The sequence below is a fragment of the Amia ocellicauda genome, chromosome 3 (genome assembly GCF_036373705.1).
Source record: "Amia ocellicauda isolate fAmiCal2 chromosome 3, fAmiCal2.hap1, whole genome shotgun sequence".
Classification (NCBI taxonomy): Eukaryota; Metazoa; Chordata; class Actinopteri; order Amiiformes; family Amiidae; genus Amia; species Amia ocellicauda.
Window position 1 is genome coordinate 20,876,252 of NC_089852.1, and position 16,182 is coordinate 20,892,433.

At 42.4% G+C, this 16,182-nt stretch overlaps 1 protein-coding gene across 1 annotated transcript in view; it reads right to left on the reverse strand.

Annotated features, from left to right (window-relative positions):
• The window catches only part of cavin1a (caveolae associated protein 1a), a 32,092-nt gene that overhangs the window by 5,038 nt on the left and 10,872 nt on the right, over window positions 1-16,182 (reverse strand). The window lies entirely within an intron of this gene.

Consider the following 16,182-nt stretch of genomic DNA (forward strand, 5'->3'; position numbering starts at 1 on the left):
TGCTTCTCTGGTCCTGCAGTACACCCTTGTGGACAAAAGGGGGAGCTCTAGTTCCAGAGAAAAGGCACTGGGCACAGACATGTAGGCTGGAAGTACATTTTAAAAAATATGTAACATTTTATTAACTCAAGACTGTATTTGAACACTTAATTGGCTTTTCTTACTAAACAAAGAACTAACAGGAACTTAAGCATTGCTTTAAGCAGTAATGAAAAAGATCCACACTCTTCAAGCAATGGAGCCATACATTTTTAAATTAGGTTTTTCACTATCATGTACAACTTACATATACATTATCCTAGAAGTATTTACAGATATTTATTCTCCACTAATAACAAAATTATTTGAAATAATACAACAACAACAACATCAACAACAATAGAAATAACCAATAAACAATCGTTTTCATGTGTGAAGGCTATTAAGAACAGTAATACGAACAGTAGAGCAGTTACAAGTAATTTACCAGGTTTGGTAAGTAAAGGGTGCCCTCTTGTGGACACCCGTGACCATGTACAGTAGTGGACTGGCAACTGCCAAAGCTATGATAAAGCTAAAAAGAATCCTAGACTAAAATAAGACAGATACCAACTGCTGTTGAGAGTGGCCTGTGTTTTTAAACTGACAAACCAACAACCTGGGATATTAATTAATTAAACTATTGGAGTGCACTCAGATCATTCTGACCATTAATTGAGAACCTTGTTTTCAAAGCCAGACACATTCCTCATCAAATAAGGCCTCATCTGCCACATCTTGGGCACTGGATTCAAAACATCTGGCCTTCATCTCCATTCAGATACTGATTCCCTCTCTCTCTCTGCACAGAATGTACTGCATAAGATATATCAGGTCAGTCTCTCCCCCGACATTGTATAACCAGACTCCACTCCTTGAAATCTTTGAAATACTTTAAGGATGGGAGCATGCCACAGTGAAAACAGTGTACATGGGCTACACCAGAGCTTGCAAAACACTAGGTGTGGCACAGCACACAAAACATGTACATTTATAAAAACAACATTCCTATACAGGAGGGCATAGGAATATTTCTTAATATCTTCTGATATATAGAGACACAGGAATAATACACTGATTACCATAGATACAGGATTGTCATATTGTCTATTCTGCAAAGCAGAAGCAGCTTTGGGAAGAATTCTGCACACACACACACTCACATATATCCATATATTTAATACAGTATCTAGATTCAGATGTAAATTGATACAGGTTTAAGATATATTTAGACATGTGTAGACTGATGTATAGAAACACATTTGTGTGAATTTGCTGTTACAGGTAATGTGCGACCACACGATCACTCTGTGGAGTCTCTGCATTTCCCCAGTGGAGTGGTCAGTGTGGGAACACACAACACAAATGCTAAATGAGTATGTTTTCTAGTGGGATCTGATTAGTCCCCCCCAAAGCAAATATGTACCCAGAAGGAATACACAGGCAGGGTCTCAGAGAGTCAACTGTAAAGATCTCCTTCAACAGCTTCAGCAGCTGTTGGCCCAATCCAGCCATCAGTAACATAGCTGCAGAGGAGCGAGCCGGCCGGCCGAGCTGGCATGGATACTGGACTCCCTCCACTGGGGCTGCAGCTCACGGCTCTGTTGACTGCTGATTATCGCAGTGCCTGTGAGAAACCTGGTGCAGAAGAGTACTGCTGTCTGTAAACACCAGCTCGGGTTTCAGTGCTTATCTGCTCTAACAGGTGGATATTATCCAGATGCCTGCTAGGAATGCTTCCACCTCCCCCAGATAGGAGCCAGTGCTGGGAGATGGAAGATATCTTCGTGAGAATATTGAAATTCATTATGGGTGCACTTGCAGTTTATCTGGCCATCAGATCATGATGCACTAATTCTCACCCTAAGCCAAACCCTAACCCCACTGTCGGGAGTTAACAGCCAGAGCTATCTTATGGGACTGAAACCAATGGGGATTTTGGAGTAGCACTCACCCCAGTGTATTCAGGATGCTCCCTCTGCTGGGGAAATGTGGTACTATGCTGTGTCAGGTATACAAGAGTTAAGAAATTGAGGCTGAAAAAAACACTTCAGTTCCAACAAGATTGCAAAACTGGAGTTCATACCACTGTTTAAAAAGGATTAAACTAGAGCATGCAGCTTGAAAAGGATGCTAATATGCATCCAGAACTTTAAGAATAAAGGATGTGCACAATATACCATTGCAGTCTAGTGTTTGAATACTATTCACCTTTACATTTGTGGAGTATTCTGGTGCATTTTACATCTAGGAGACATCAAGCTGCAGGACATTCATATTAGCCATTGACTTAGGTCAAAAGAATGTCTTTGTATAATAATGGATCTTCTTTCCAATCCCAGAATAACTATCTATACCTGAACAGCTATAGCTTGTACAGCATCACTTACACAAATATGACACTGAAAGGTGACATCAAAACACCTGCCCCGCTTACGCAGTAGACAGCAGATTAAGACTCTAAAACACTGGCAGTCCTGTAGGCAGATCCCAAAATCCCAAGTGTGTGTCTTTTTTAGGCATTTTCTAGCAGATGCAAGACTGAATAACAACGCGCTGCAATCCCAGATGTTCCTCGTCCCTGCGAGAGTCAGACTGTGGGAGAGAGCAAAGAAGGGCAGAGAACACACATATTTATGAAGGGATGGGACTGCCCTGCCATACTGGGATTCTTCCCCTCTTTCTGGGGTGATCAGGGCACCACACCCCCCTTTTAGGCCGCTCCCTCCACACCCCCCAAACAATCCTCCCTCTTGCAAACTCCATACATTTTCCACCACCAGCACCTCCTGCCAAGAAATTAGCTAATTTTTACCGTGCAGGCCTTTTAATGGATCCCATGTCTCCAGATTCTGCCAAAAACAATTAAGGGCCTCTATTTATATAACCTTAATAGTCCCATTGTTAGCCTTGTCTGCTCCAAGTAATAAGCCCAATCATTCATTGCAGATTTTTTTCCCATGGTCCACATATCCTGCATGCGAACAATGAAAAGACCCTCAAAAAGGCAGTCTCCTGACTGAGGAAAGCACAGACACAGAGCGGAGAAAGTAACCAACGGAAACACAGCGACACACACAAACACAGCACGATACCACGATACCATTTATTTTTCTCCATATCCAGCATCTCCATGGTCTCTTGAGATGGTGGAAAATGTTTTTAAATCCACCCCCCCACCAGATCCAGTTACCTATATTCCAGCAGCTGCCATTTGCAGCAAAGTGCGCGGTGTACAATGCCTTTCTTGTGGAACAAACACACTTTTTCCATAACCCGGAGAGACTGAGTCATTCCCCCCCATTTCATATCACAATACCATATTGTGCTTTGTTCCTTAAGAAAACAGGAACACCCAAAGGCATTTGTGCACTCGCAAGAGAAACACCTCTTGGCTCCCAACTCAAGCCATTATTGTGATACACAACAAAAGGTAATGTCTTGCCATGTAGAAAACCATCTGCTTCCCTTCTACGGACAAGATGCAATAACAAACAACTGGGCCTGCGGTAAAGAGGGGGGGGGGTCTACTGAGAAATAAACCTATAATGAGGTGAATTTTAACCAATGATTTAAGAGATTCTGTTCCCCCCAATGGGAGCAAATTTCAAACTGTACCCTGTGGAAATCCTAGGCACTATTGGCTAACGATGCAGCCCAGATTCAAGATTTCTAGTGTAGGCCCTCTAGGTTGAGGAATTCAGGGATTTTCAGAAGTTCAGAAAACAATTTACTGATTCATTGTAGCGTTATTAGAAGTATAAGCTTTGCACCATAACACGACAGGGTTAGAAGAGGAAACAAATTTATAAGCGGCTTCCGAGGAAATATAAAGCTGCATCAGTATTCTCAGTAGAACTATCTGCCTATGTGGTAGTTTGGGTTCCTTATACTTTAGTAGGCAAAATCAGACCACTGTTTAGCAATCAAATACAGAGACAGAGCCCCTCGCTACACCTCCAAATATCATAGCCAAATAGTCAGAGACTTGGCTACCAAAGATAGGGTCTGCTGTGTTTCGTGTTTGGGGGTTATGCAGAACACTGCAGGTCCACCCCACAGCCCAGAGGCCCTCACAGAAACCTTGCGGGTGTATTTGTGTGTCGGAGGTGGGGCAGGAGATTCCAAATTTTTGCCAGTTTGGAGAGGGCATCAATTACTTTCCTGGTAGGGGTGGTAGAGGCTGTTTTTCTCCCAGAATGCCCAGGCAGATGCTCCCGTACTGTACCACTGCCACTGTGGATGCTGGTGAGATTTTTGCACAGTCTGTACAGGGCCTCGGTCAGCAGTTGCTACTTGAGAAAGAACAGCAGAATCCGGACACCTCGTTTCTTTGCTTCGATCAACCATGGGGTTAAAGCCCTGCCTTTGTCTGGGGCGACTCAGCAAATGGCAGCAGCCTGTGTGGATGGTGCCAGGCACATGGAAAACAGCAAGCCTCTCAATGGGCAAGCAGCTGTGCTTCTGAAGTGCCAGGTTTAGGATGAGAAGAAGCAAGCTGGCCAAGAGCTGCAAACAATGTAATCTGAATTATTTGCAGCACTACTCAGATTAGCAATGATATACCAAATGGCATACCCCTCCCAGTACTTCATACACTTAACACTTTGTTTAATACAGCACTCCTGCACAGCTTTATATGGGCCAAAAGAGCAAATTGTCATCCTCCCTCATCCATCACAATGTCTGCAAAAAATTGTTTGTATCCCTGTCAGGTGCTCAAGGGCAAGGCTGATAGACGCTGAAGGGTTGGGATCTCCTCTCTCCTCTTTTTTGTGCCTGGTGTTGTGTTTGTCTCTGTGGTCAGCTGAAAAGGCGGTTCTTGCAAAATGGATTGCAAATTTACCATTCTGAGGCAATTTTAGATAATTATGAACAGACCATCTTGTTCCATTTATTATGCAATATAAGTTTTAAATTGAACAATTGTAAGTGGGTTTGCTTCACAAAATCTTATGAAACACATGCAAAAGGTTTAGCTCCACCACTGTCAATTGCAGGACAGGATCTGCCTCTCACACCACAGTAACTTCAAATACATATATCTCAGCTTTGCACTGTGAAATGATTTAGTGCATCTTTCATTTTTTCTTTTTAATCTTGCTTAATAAATATAATTCATTTGACCACAGTTGCTTCTCGGTTTTGTGTCCTGTAAGGGAAAACAGATCAACACATGACAACACCATAATATAAGACAGGGACGTGCAGAGACACTGTGGGGGCAGTGGCTCAAAAAATAAAAAAAGAGCCCCCCCCTCGATGGTGCCCTCAAAATGGCACCAGTGGACTCCAGTGGGGGCACAAATAGAACAACAGCACTTGTAGGGGGCAGAGAGGGCACTTTGGGCTCGGCGAACCAAAGGGGCAGTGACTCACACCCCCCAGCCCTCTGCGTGTCCCTGGTATAAGACAACTGGCTGTCAATGAATAATATTGAACCTCCCCCTAAAAAAGTCTGTTTTTTCTGTTAGAAGTATCTGGGGGGCTGTACCTCAGCAGCCCACTGTACAGGATTCCAACTATACTCAAGTCATGCAGCACTGTGGGGATAATACGCTGGTGAGTATGGGCTTTGCCACTGTAATGGATTGCCTGCTGCTGTGGCTGAATCTCATTGGCAACGCAGCATGGGTCTGACTCCCAGTGTGGCGGCAGGGCTTTGGTGTACGATTGCCTTTCAGCTGAGCAGTACATACTCTTCCTCTCACTGCCATCAATCACCTGCCTCACTAGAAATAGAATAGGGGGCCAGTGTAGCAGAGATCAGAGGAGTGCAGGCAAGTGTGTGTGTGTGTGTGTGTGTGTGGGGGGGGGGGGGCAGGGAGGGGGAGGAATTATTTGCAGCAGTGCAGTGGATCAGGACTAAGTGGGGGCTGCTGAGGTGAAATCCTATGTGGGGCCTCCTTTATGGGATCTCAGTTCTGTGGTTTTGTATGTCGATTGTGTACCAGGATTCTCTTGAACTGTCCAATTTACTGGAACTACATTATAAAGCTACAGTTATATTACAGATCAAACCTATACAAATGCCAAAGCAAACTAGGCACTTGTCTGTGGCGATTCACTGTGGTGGAGCGAATCATAGTGCTGGAAGGATTGTGGCTTGGGAAGACACTAGGGAAGCAAGTGGACATCAGTTTTTAGCACTGCCTAGTTTGGACCTACCGCTATACATTTCACGCTGCGAGAGGAGCAAAAATCAGGGGACAATGAGAGGCTGCCTGGACTGTAGTATGTCAAGTCAAACACTTATTTAACACGACTGCAGCTGCTTACACCAGCCTGCATGTTAAACAAACGACAATCACAGTGCCGTGCCTGACAGTCACCTAGGTGGCAGGTTAACCAGTTACTGATTGCATTTTCAAACATTTGAACACCTGCAAGGCAGACAGAGGGCAAATTACACCTCATTATAAACATCTGGCCACTACTGTTACAATATTCAACTGAGTAGTGGTTAGGTCACTGGGAGGGGTGTGGGATCAAAACATAGCTGAGACACCACTGTTATATCAAGGAATCTGACCCTGATTGTTCTAATTCAAACCCAACTGTATTAATGGGTACCCACATATGTGACCTTGGAGAGGAGCGTCAGCCAAACAGACAAATAATAATAGATTTATTGTGTCTCACTGAAATAATTGATACAGCTTTACAAAAGGAATCCCTCAAAACTCGAAGCATGGCATTTCACAATGGGTGTCCATTGAGTAGAAGCAAGATCCCTATGGCAAATCAAGTACCAGATGTGTAAGAGGAGACTGGCAGACTGGTGATGTAAGATGGTGAGATTATGACTAGGATAATGTAAGTGTCCAGTACAATCACAAAGCACAGCGAGTGATTAAATGAAAAATGTAGATTTCTTATATACGTGACTTTCTCCATGTCAGATGAGTTGTAGATATCCCCCCCCCCTCACAATTTCATCAAAATTAAATTAGGCTAATCTATGCTAACAACAAGCAGTATTCCGGAAATGCGCATCTAATTTTATTTTATTATTATTATTAATTTATTTTAATAATGCACTCATGGAAGAATCCATGATATTAAGTCACTTCGGGAAATTACTCTTGTGATTCATTAATAGTAATTGAATCACTACTCAACTACCCCTCATTCATCTCGGCTCTTTGCATTCTGTCGGCGCTGGGAGCATCTGAGTAGTCTCTTTTGAGTTCCAGATCAATAAATTATACACTGATGTGGTAACATGAGTGTTCTCCACGCTCAAAACGGTTCCAGTTACACATATATCAAAAAAGACCTTTTGAAAATAGTTACATAAGGAACTGGCGTGATCAACAGCTTGAAATTCATTATATAAGGAATATGTACGCTCAAAATTGAGCAAAAATTGCTCCCTGGTTTCTGCACGTTGCTAAACCTGTGGTGAAGTAATTGAATTTGCCTGTTTCCATTTTCCCTAGCCAATGGAAAATGGAAGGGACACGTTCCCTCTTGCAGTAAACAGGCAATACAAGGCCCTCCTCTTTGTGCATATGGCCTAGGAACACCAAATAAACAACTCCAAAAAATAGAACTATTATCTACATCGCTATAGTGAAGCAAGACCTTTTTATAAATACTAGTCTAGGGCGGGGCCCATGGCAGTCCCTGGCAAGACGTTAGGCTACATTGCAAAATAAGGGAGAGGAAAGCAAAATTGTGTCAGGGGAGGTGGATGACACATATTCCATTCCTCTCGTCCCTCTCCCAGAAAGGAACAATCAGTGCTGATCTGGTTGACCCCTATAGTCCAGACAGTGCTGGTTCCAAACTGGACTTTATCATAGAGACCAGGATTCCCCACAGAGTAGTGTGTGTTTGGCCGAGTTTTGCTGGAGTTTGGTGCGGTTGAGTCAGTCAGGGTTTCCTTAGTTTGTCGCCCAACAGTGAACTCTGTAGCTGATTGGCGCCTGTGCAGGCTCTGCAGTGTTATCAGTGACAGTTGAAATTGGGGATTCCAAACTGGGGAGGTTAGTAAAGAATACATATTTGGTATTTCCAAATAATTAAAAAAAAAAGATACCACATCAACAGGCTTAACACATCTGTAAGGAAAACAAGCCAGCAAAGCATAAATGCTCATATGCTAAACTAGCCTTCAGAATAAATTTAAACTATGATATGTGCCGGAAGACGCAATGATGCTCTCATAGTTCTATTGCAGCCACACTCTTTTCACACTATTTTCTGGTAGGTTTTCTGCTGGATTAGCATGACTGATGTTTTGCATGCCATTGAGCTCTGTGTTCACACGTGTGCCTGCTAATCTTTCACGTGCAAGGGGGGCTTAGAAGATGTAGAATCGACAACATTAACCCCCCCCACCACTCACACCCCCCTTCAAGGAACTCCTCGTAAAAATGGTCTCCGTTTCCTTATCTGGCCGTGTTACAGTGGGCGGCAGGTCAGAGCGTTTATTTCGGGCTCTGCTCCACCAGTCAGAATTCCAGGCAGCTCCCTGGCAACCGGCCACCGCCACATTCCGCTCCCCGCAGCAACAGATACAGTCCTGTTGCCATGGTAACCCCCACCGCAAAACAATCCAAGTCCAAGGCAAGGAGAGAGAGTAGGAGTAGCAGCTTGGACAGGGCAAGGGCTGGGCAACCGGACCGTTGCTTTATATGAAGACAAAAACATAAACTCTCTGTCATCCCCCTCACTGATTCCTTCCTTCAGCACATTTCTGGTGATCCTTAAACAATGGCCTGGTGCTCCATAGCAAGCATAACTGTTTGCCTTACTTCAAAGAGAGAGAGAGGCTTTTGATTTTTGTCTTGCACATAACAGAACCCATATTTAAAGTCATGCCGACAACTGTATTAAAAAAACTGGAGAATCGAAAAACAACAGCAGCATTGACATGCATTCAGGTGATTAGTGTAACAGGCTGCCATATACATGAGGAGAAACTTCCCTTCAGTTGTGTTATGCAGTTGGTAATATCTGTACAGCTAATTATTTTCCAAGTATATATATAGAAAAAAGGCAAGCAAAAAAAAATGCAGTGAAAAGGAAGATGAGCCAAGTCTACCTGGAATTAAACTAAACAAACACCACCACACATTCATGCAAAACATACACTGCTATTTGCATTGCATTCATGATTACCAGCACTTTGTGTCAGTACCAGATGCTACTACTGCAACACAGAAGTAGGTTTGCAAAACTCTCTTCTCTGCAATTGAAATGCTTTGTGAAATAGACAAAAAGGCTCCAAAAACAGGAATAACTAAAATAAAAATAAATAAATAAGATAGACAGTGAGCTCAATCTATGTTCACAATTACTTGGCACAGGGAGAGAAATATACATGATGACTTTAACACAGGATGTATTTTTTGGAGCAGTGTGTGGATTTTTTATTTAAAAAAGCAAAAAAGAAAAAAGTTCCTCATTATGAGACTTCAATATTTTTTTATTTAATCTAATTTTTTAGCTCCAGGACAAAGAGAAATGGTTAGGAAATTTTGCAAATGTGATCCACAACCCCTCACTCCTCACCCCCCACCATTTCCACTGCTCAACCTGAAGCACTGTTTCCATTAGACAGTGGAGAGAGCAGCTGGACTGGGGTGGCTTTCTGGCAAATTCCCAGGCTGCGGGAAGGAAACATTTGTTGATGCACTCTGTACATTCTGTACAATAAGTACAGAAGAGATATAGGCTTTATCTGTGGTTGTCCTGGGGATTTTAACATTGCCCTTAAACTAAAAGCTTGGAATATCTAACCTTTGATAAACTGATATTATTGTTATATTACCATAAGGCATTCATGACCCTACAATTGTCTTATATGCAGTTCTGGTACTGTATGTAACATTTTCACGTGCAGTTTCTCTTGCAAATTAATTAAGTGATACTTCTAAGAATCTAGGACAGTCTTCCATGAGTATTACATGATGGTCAGTGCACTAATTAGGGAAGTATATCACTAGCTGACACAAAAGAACAATTATTTAAAGAAAATACATTGAAAGAAATATATATTTAAGATGCATTCTCCTCTTTTTAAATGTTAATTATTGTAATGGTAGGATGCCCTGCATTAAGAAACTGGATTTACCTGGAGTGGAAAAGCATTCAATTTTTATCAGTTCAGAGGCAACTAGGCGGTCCTGTCTAAAGGCCAGGTGGCAGGCCAACCCAGCAAATTGAGGCAACGCATTAATGTGAGGGATGTTTACAGCAGCAGGGGTGTTTAATGGCAGGCTCTTGCACGGCACTCTACTCATGCTGTCCAGACAGATTTTGGCAAACCAGAACGTTGCTACTCAAGTCCAGGCTCATGGCATTCTTCAGGGGAAGGCCTACCAAATAAGGGTATATACACCCAAAAGAACAACTCTCGCTTGCTGGGCTTACATAAAGGAAATGTCCAAAATATTACAATGTGGAGACATCTACAGCTAGAGTTAACAAGGGGGCTGGGGCTAGTGCAGGTGAGGTGAGGAGTGGAAAAAAAGGGTTTGGGATGCAAGGCAGAATTGGGTGATTGTGAAACCTATAATTTTGCAGTTTATCCCCTTAGCAACCACATTGTTCACATATTTTGTTTAAATAGAACAAGAAGTAAAAGAAAAGAACAACACCACACAGACAAATGCAGGGCAGGATTCTTGTGCAAAAGGACTATCTGTCTGAAGTACAGTTAGGTCCAAAAATATTTGGACAGTGACACAATTGTCATCATTTTGGCTCTGTACGCCACCACAATGGATTTGAAAGGAAACAAATGAAGACTTTCATCTTTAATTTGAGGGTAGTTACATCCAAATTGGGTGAACTGTGTAGGAATTACACCCATTTTTATATGTGGTCCCCACAATTTTAGGGGCTCAAAAGTATTTGGACAAAGTCTGGAACCCATAGACATCACCAGATGCTGGGTTTCTTCCCTGGTGATGCTCTGCCAGGCCTGCACTGCAGCTGTCTTTAGTTCCTGCTTGTTCTTGCGGCATTTTGCCTAATAAGAGATGGGGGGGTTTGGTTGCTTAATGCATTCTTCAAAAGACCCGAGTTCTTGTCTCATGAGTCACTGGCACCATATCATGTTAAATTGGAGCTCTGTTGCTACAACAAACCAAACACTGTACCCCTTTCACCCCAGGCCAGGGAAGCAAGACTCCCATCCCAATCGATGTGCCTGAATGTGACAGTCTGAAACAGCCCTGCCTTAAAACTGGGTTAACCTTTTCAATTCTGGCAGAGGATCTGTTAGTAAACACACAATCTCCATGAAGAAAAATGAAAAAAACAACAACCACCCACATTAAAACCAAACACACCAAAACTTTGCATCAACAGCCAGTCTGCATTAAAACATTTTAATTACATTTCAAAGCAAAAGATTGATATATCTCCTGTGAGGAAGTGTTGCTAGGATGTTAGCTTCTGGTACACCATAGGTTCCAACATCGGAACTAGTGAACGAATTCCAGTTTTCAAAGCATCTCAAGCATTTCTGCCCCTAGAATTCCACAGCAGTCTGCCAACAAACAAACTGCTGACAGGAAAAAGCGTCTTGACAAAGGAGACTGAACGTTATCTGTTGTACAAGTCAAATGCTTTTCTCTTGCACACTTTCTGAGATTGCAAATGTCCAAATTGTAAGAGGGTTGGGGGGTTGGGTCAAATATTAGACTGTATAAAAGGCACCTTGTAAAGCCTACCCCTAGAGCAGCTGGTGTGAGAGTTAAGCAACTAGTCCTCTCTACCCCAGTACAGTGCTGCTGCTCTTTCCAGTGCAGTCCAGATTAAGGTCAATTAAAGTGTCTATCATGAAGTGGGCAGATGTCCTGCTTAGTTGTTCTTTGCTCGTATGTAGCCACTGAAATTACCCCACTGTCCAAGTCTTAGTGAGGAAACTGCTAACTGTGAGTCATGGGCAGCTGCCGAGCAAACAGCTGTGCTTTTCACAATAAGCTCCAACCAGATATTTTCATTGCATTTCAAAGGCTGGGCGAGGCCATGGTCAAGCTTGCCTCTGGCAGCTACTGTCAGCTGTGGGTCAACAGAACTGCATTCGCATTGCAATGGGCGGTGAAGTACAACTCTGTCCCCCCACAGTACATGCACAGCAATCTCTCCATTGCAACACAAGGGAGATTTTTTTGGCACAGGAATGAAGGGGGATATTTGCCACCTAAAAGAAACCTGGTCACTAAATAATACCTGAACTGCACAAAAACACAAAGAAGCAGCGAAGGATGTATAATTTGAATAATCAAAAGAGGCAGAAAAACAAAAAAATCAGAGAACACACACAAGCATATAATTGAAAAAGTGAAAATGCTAAAATGGCAATGAGTTGGACACATTGCAAGAGGGAACATACCAATGGTGGACAAATTAATCTATGGAATGGATCCTAAGAGATAAAAAAAAGACCTAGAATATGACAACATAAAAGATGGGAAGATGAAATCAGAAGCTTTGCTGGCATGACCTCAAAAAAAAAAAACAGGCTGTGCAAGTGGAGATATGTGGAAACAGTCAAAGGTTTTTATTTCAATAAAATCTAATAATCTATAAAGGACAGGAGTCCATGTATTAAAAAAACAAAATAAAACAAACTATACAAAACATATTGTAGAGATGCTGACGTAAAAAGTCTTCAATCTTGCTCCTGTATACTACAAGATAAGACCTGGATAAGACAGGGTTAAAACTCATCTTTGGTGGAGCATATTAACCACCTTGGCACAGAAAAACTGGCAGGAGATCTTTTGATATCCTGTTTGGAATGTACCTAACACAACCTTAATATACTTCATTAAGTCTCATATGGATTTTAGCTGTTGACGGATTTGTGGTCTGGACTGTTAACTGGGCCGTTTTCATGAAGGAATTCTGCAGGGCGCCCGTCTTTGGTAATGCCTGGTAATGAGCCACACCCCAAGGCTGAACAGACTCTTGTTTCAGTGTGAAAAGGAGGATTTTCTGATGACTCTGTTTAGGGAAATCCTCATGACTTATCACTTGATGTTTGCAGGAGCAAAAATAATACATTAAAAATGCCTAGCCTTGTGCTTGTTGTTTGCCTGTTTTTCTGTGGTCAGTTTGTTGCAGGTTTTTTATTAAAATTGTCAAGCAAAATTTCAGGATATAATAATAATAATAATAATAACAACAACAACAACAACAACAACAACAACAACAACAATAATAATAATAATAATAATAATAATAATAATAATAATAATAATAATAATAATAATGTTAGTTTTTGTGTAAAGGTGCAAAGCCTAGAATAGCTGCAAAGTTAATTCACATTCACACACACAAACATGTTCGAACATGGACTTACATGTAAGAATGATAGAAGTCAACTTCCATCTAACAGTAACAATCTATTAACCACTGTCATCACAATTTTTTGGCCTTCCCTGAAGACAATACAATGCAGTATTAGTACACACATTGCACAATTAGGCCATGTGTTCTGAAGTTGACCCTCATGCAAAAGGCAAGGACACTGTGGGGGAAGGGGGTGTGTGTGCATGTGTGTGTGTGTGTGTGTGTGTGTGTGTAGTGGGAGGTGATACTTAGAGCAATACTAATGTGCGCAGGGAAATGAGAACAAGGATGTGTCGATGGGCTTGTGAGGCCATGAACAGAAACCTCACCATCTTGACTAGACTTACAGTAAAGGTATAACGGAGAATGGTGATGGTGTACTTAAGGACAATATGATTTAATTAAAGTCGATGGAGGACTTCCAGAGACCAACAGGCATCTCCAGTAAGGATTTTCTCCCATGTAACATGTACCCTCTTTTGGTTCAGGAAAAAGAAAAAGAAACAAACAAACAAACAAATTAAATCTGTGTGTATGGGGCTTATAAACTTGCACCCTGACAGATTGTGTCATAGTATGCTCCATATTGGGCTTGGTGTTGTGCCACGCAGACGCCATTCTTGCTACCAGGCTGCTGACCGGAATGCATACAAAGTGCAGTTACAGTTACGGTAGTGACTATAGGCTGATGTCTTAACACGGGTGTGTATGAAATACAGACTCTGTTGTTTTGAATGTGGTTGGGAATGGCCTGCAGTGCTAAGTTTGCTTTGAGGAGATCAGATGCTTTCTTTGTTGTACTGAGCTGCCATTTTTTGGAGAGCCTAGAGTGACGTCAGTGCAATATATCTGAACTGCGAGTCTCCCAGCCTCAGGCTGATTGTCTCAGATTCCTGTTTAGAAAGGAAACACCTAGATTTGCAAACTGATTTCCCCAGTGTTATGGACCTGTCACTTGATTGGTCTACAGGCTGTCTTGAGTAATTAAATCAAGTTGTTTTCATATTTAACTATTTTGTTTTTGTTTTTTAGAAAGATTACCAAGATGTGATTTCCTGTTTAGAGTTTGGTGAAGCACAGATAATGTTAACTGGCACAGTGATATGGAGTGTTCCATGTCTTTATTCTGTAAACCATGGCATGCACAATTTATAATCCATCATAATCTCAAATACTTTTCTCCCTATTCACCCAAACTGGAATGGACAAATAAATCAGCTCGGCCAATAGCCATAACTTCCCCTGATAGGAGGATTTGATGGAGCTGGAACTACTAAAAACCTGAACCTGCAGACACCTGAAGAGCCACAGGGAGGCACTGCCATGTGGAGAACTGAGGATCCATGGTGAAGCTGATCCCAGTTGTGCACTACCTCCCTGGGAACTCCTAGTTAAGGCTGGCAATAGTATATGCCAGCTGGTTTCAAGCTTTAGGATGCATCCTGCCCTTTGGGTGGAAGCCTTGACTAGAGGCACCACTTGCAAACCCTGAACTCTGTACCTCTTCTAAATGTAATCATAAATTAAAAACCAACTGAAAACCCTGAGCATTAACCTCACTCCTCTCACTCCAAAAGGATAAATGATTCCATCCGCCTTTTTATCACAAAGATGCAAGAAACATGGAGCTACACATGCAAACCACAATTTTTGAAGTGTAGGTCTGGATACAGTGGGATTACTCTGAGTAACATGATGTGACATTTTACAACGGTGGCGGATGGGAGTTGCACATGTCTCTCTGGGAGATTTCTGACCCACCAACCCTTGAGCATCCCTTTCCATTACACCACCTCCCATGAGTCACTGGGTTACTGTACTCCCAGGATTCCTGTGACCCAGGGCTATCTTCATGTGCAATCGTTATCAACAGTCATGCCGCACTTAGTGGGAAATGTGGTCTAAAGACATGAATATTGTGCTTCACTGTTGAACCTAAGTAGTTTTGTTTTGTTGAGTTTTTCTTATAGTTGAAATCTTACTGCCTCTTTGCAATCTTTTAACTGGCATAATGCAGGGTTGCTTAATTCAAAGCTGTAGGTGTATGCCAACATGAAAAAAAGCCGACACCCACAGCAATACTTTTTGTTGATGCAGGCAACCATACAATGTTTAAGTTTTTTGTCATTGATTTTATGGCAAAGACTTGGTTTGCGCAACAACCGGCTCTTATCTGGGATCTGTCTCTAGGCCCTGTCCGACTGAAAGGTTGCGATGATGTGTGCTGTATATCCTCCTCTGCCATGTTACTGACAGCTGTGGGATTCCTTTCCTTACTTCTGAGCTCTCCTGCTCCTCCTCTTTCTGCTCTTCTCACCCAGGGGGAATCAGAACACACAGAGCTGGTCCACCAGATGTGGCTGAGAGCACCTCTACCCAACCTTCAATTACACCTTCCTTAGCAGTCAGATTAATTACAGCACCAGCAGCATCACGGCAACACACCACCTGCTCAGTGCAGCCCATAGCTCCATTCCATTGAAAAGCTAAAGAATGTACGGGGGGGGTGAGCTGCCGACAAACACGGGTGGCAATAAACCATGCATTGAACAACAGAGTGCTCGGCCTCTGAAACCACTTCCTCCAACTTAGATGCAATGTCAATTCCATTCCAGTGCAGCCATACAGCATCTCACTCCAATGCCAAGTACATAATGTTCCCGCAGTGCTGTGCTAACACCACAGCTATTTAACGCACCTTGTCTGCAAACTTAGATGGTACAGAAATACATGCAAGATGTGCATGCACATATGTAAACTGTCAAAAAAAAAAGTCAGGTATGAACCCTCCCAGGGTGAATCTGGTGTTCGGCCCATCTGTTTTGGCTGGGTCTAATTTGAGCGGTG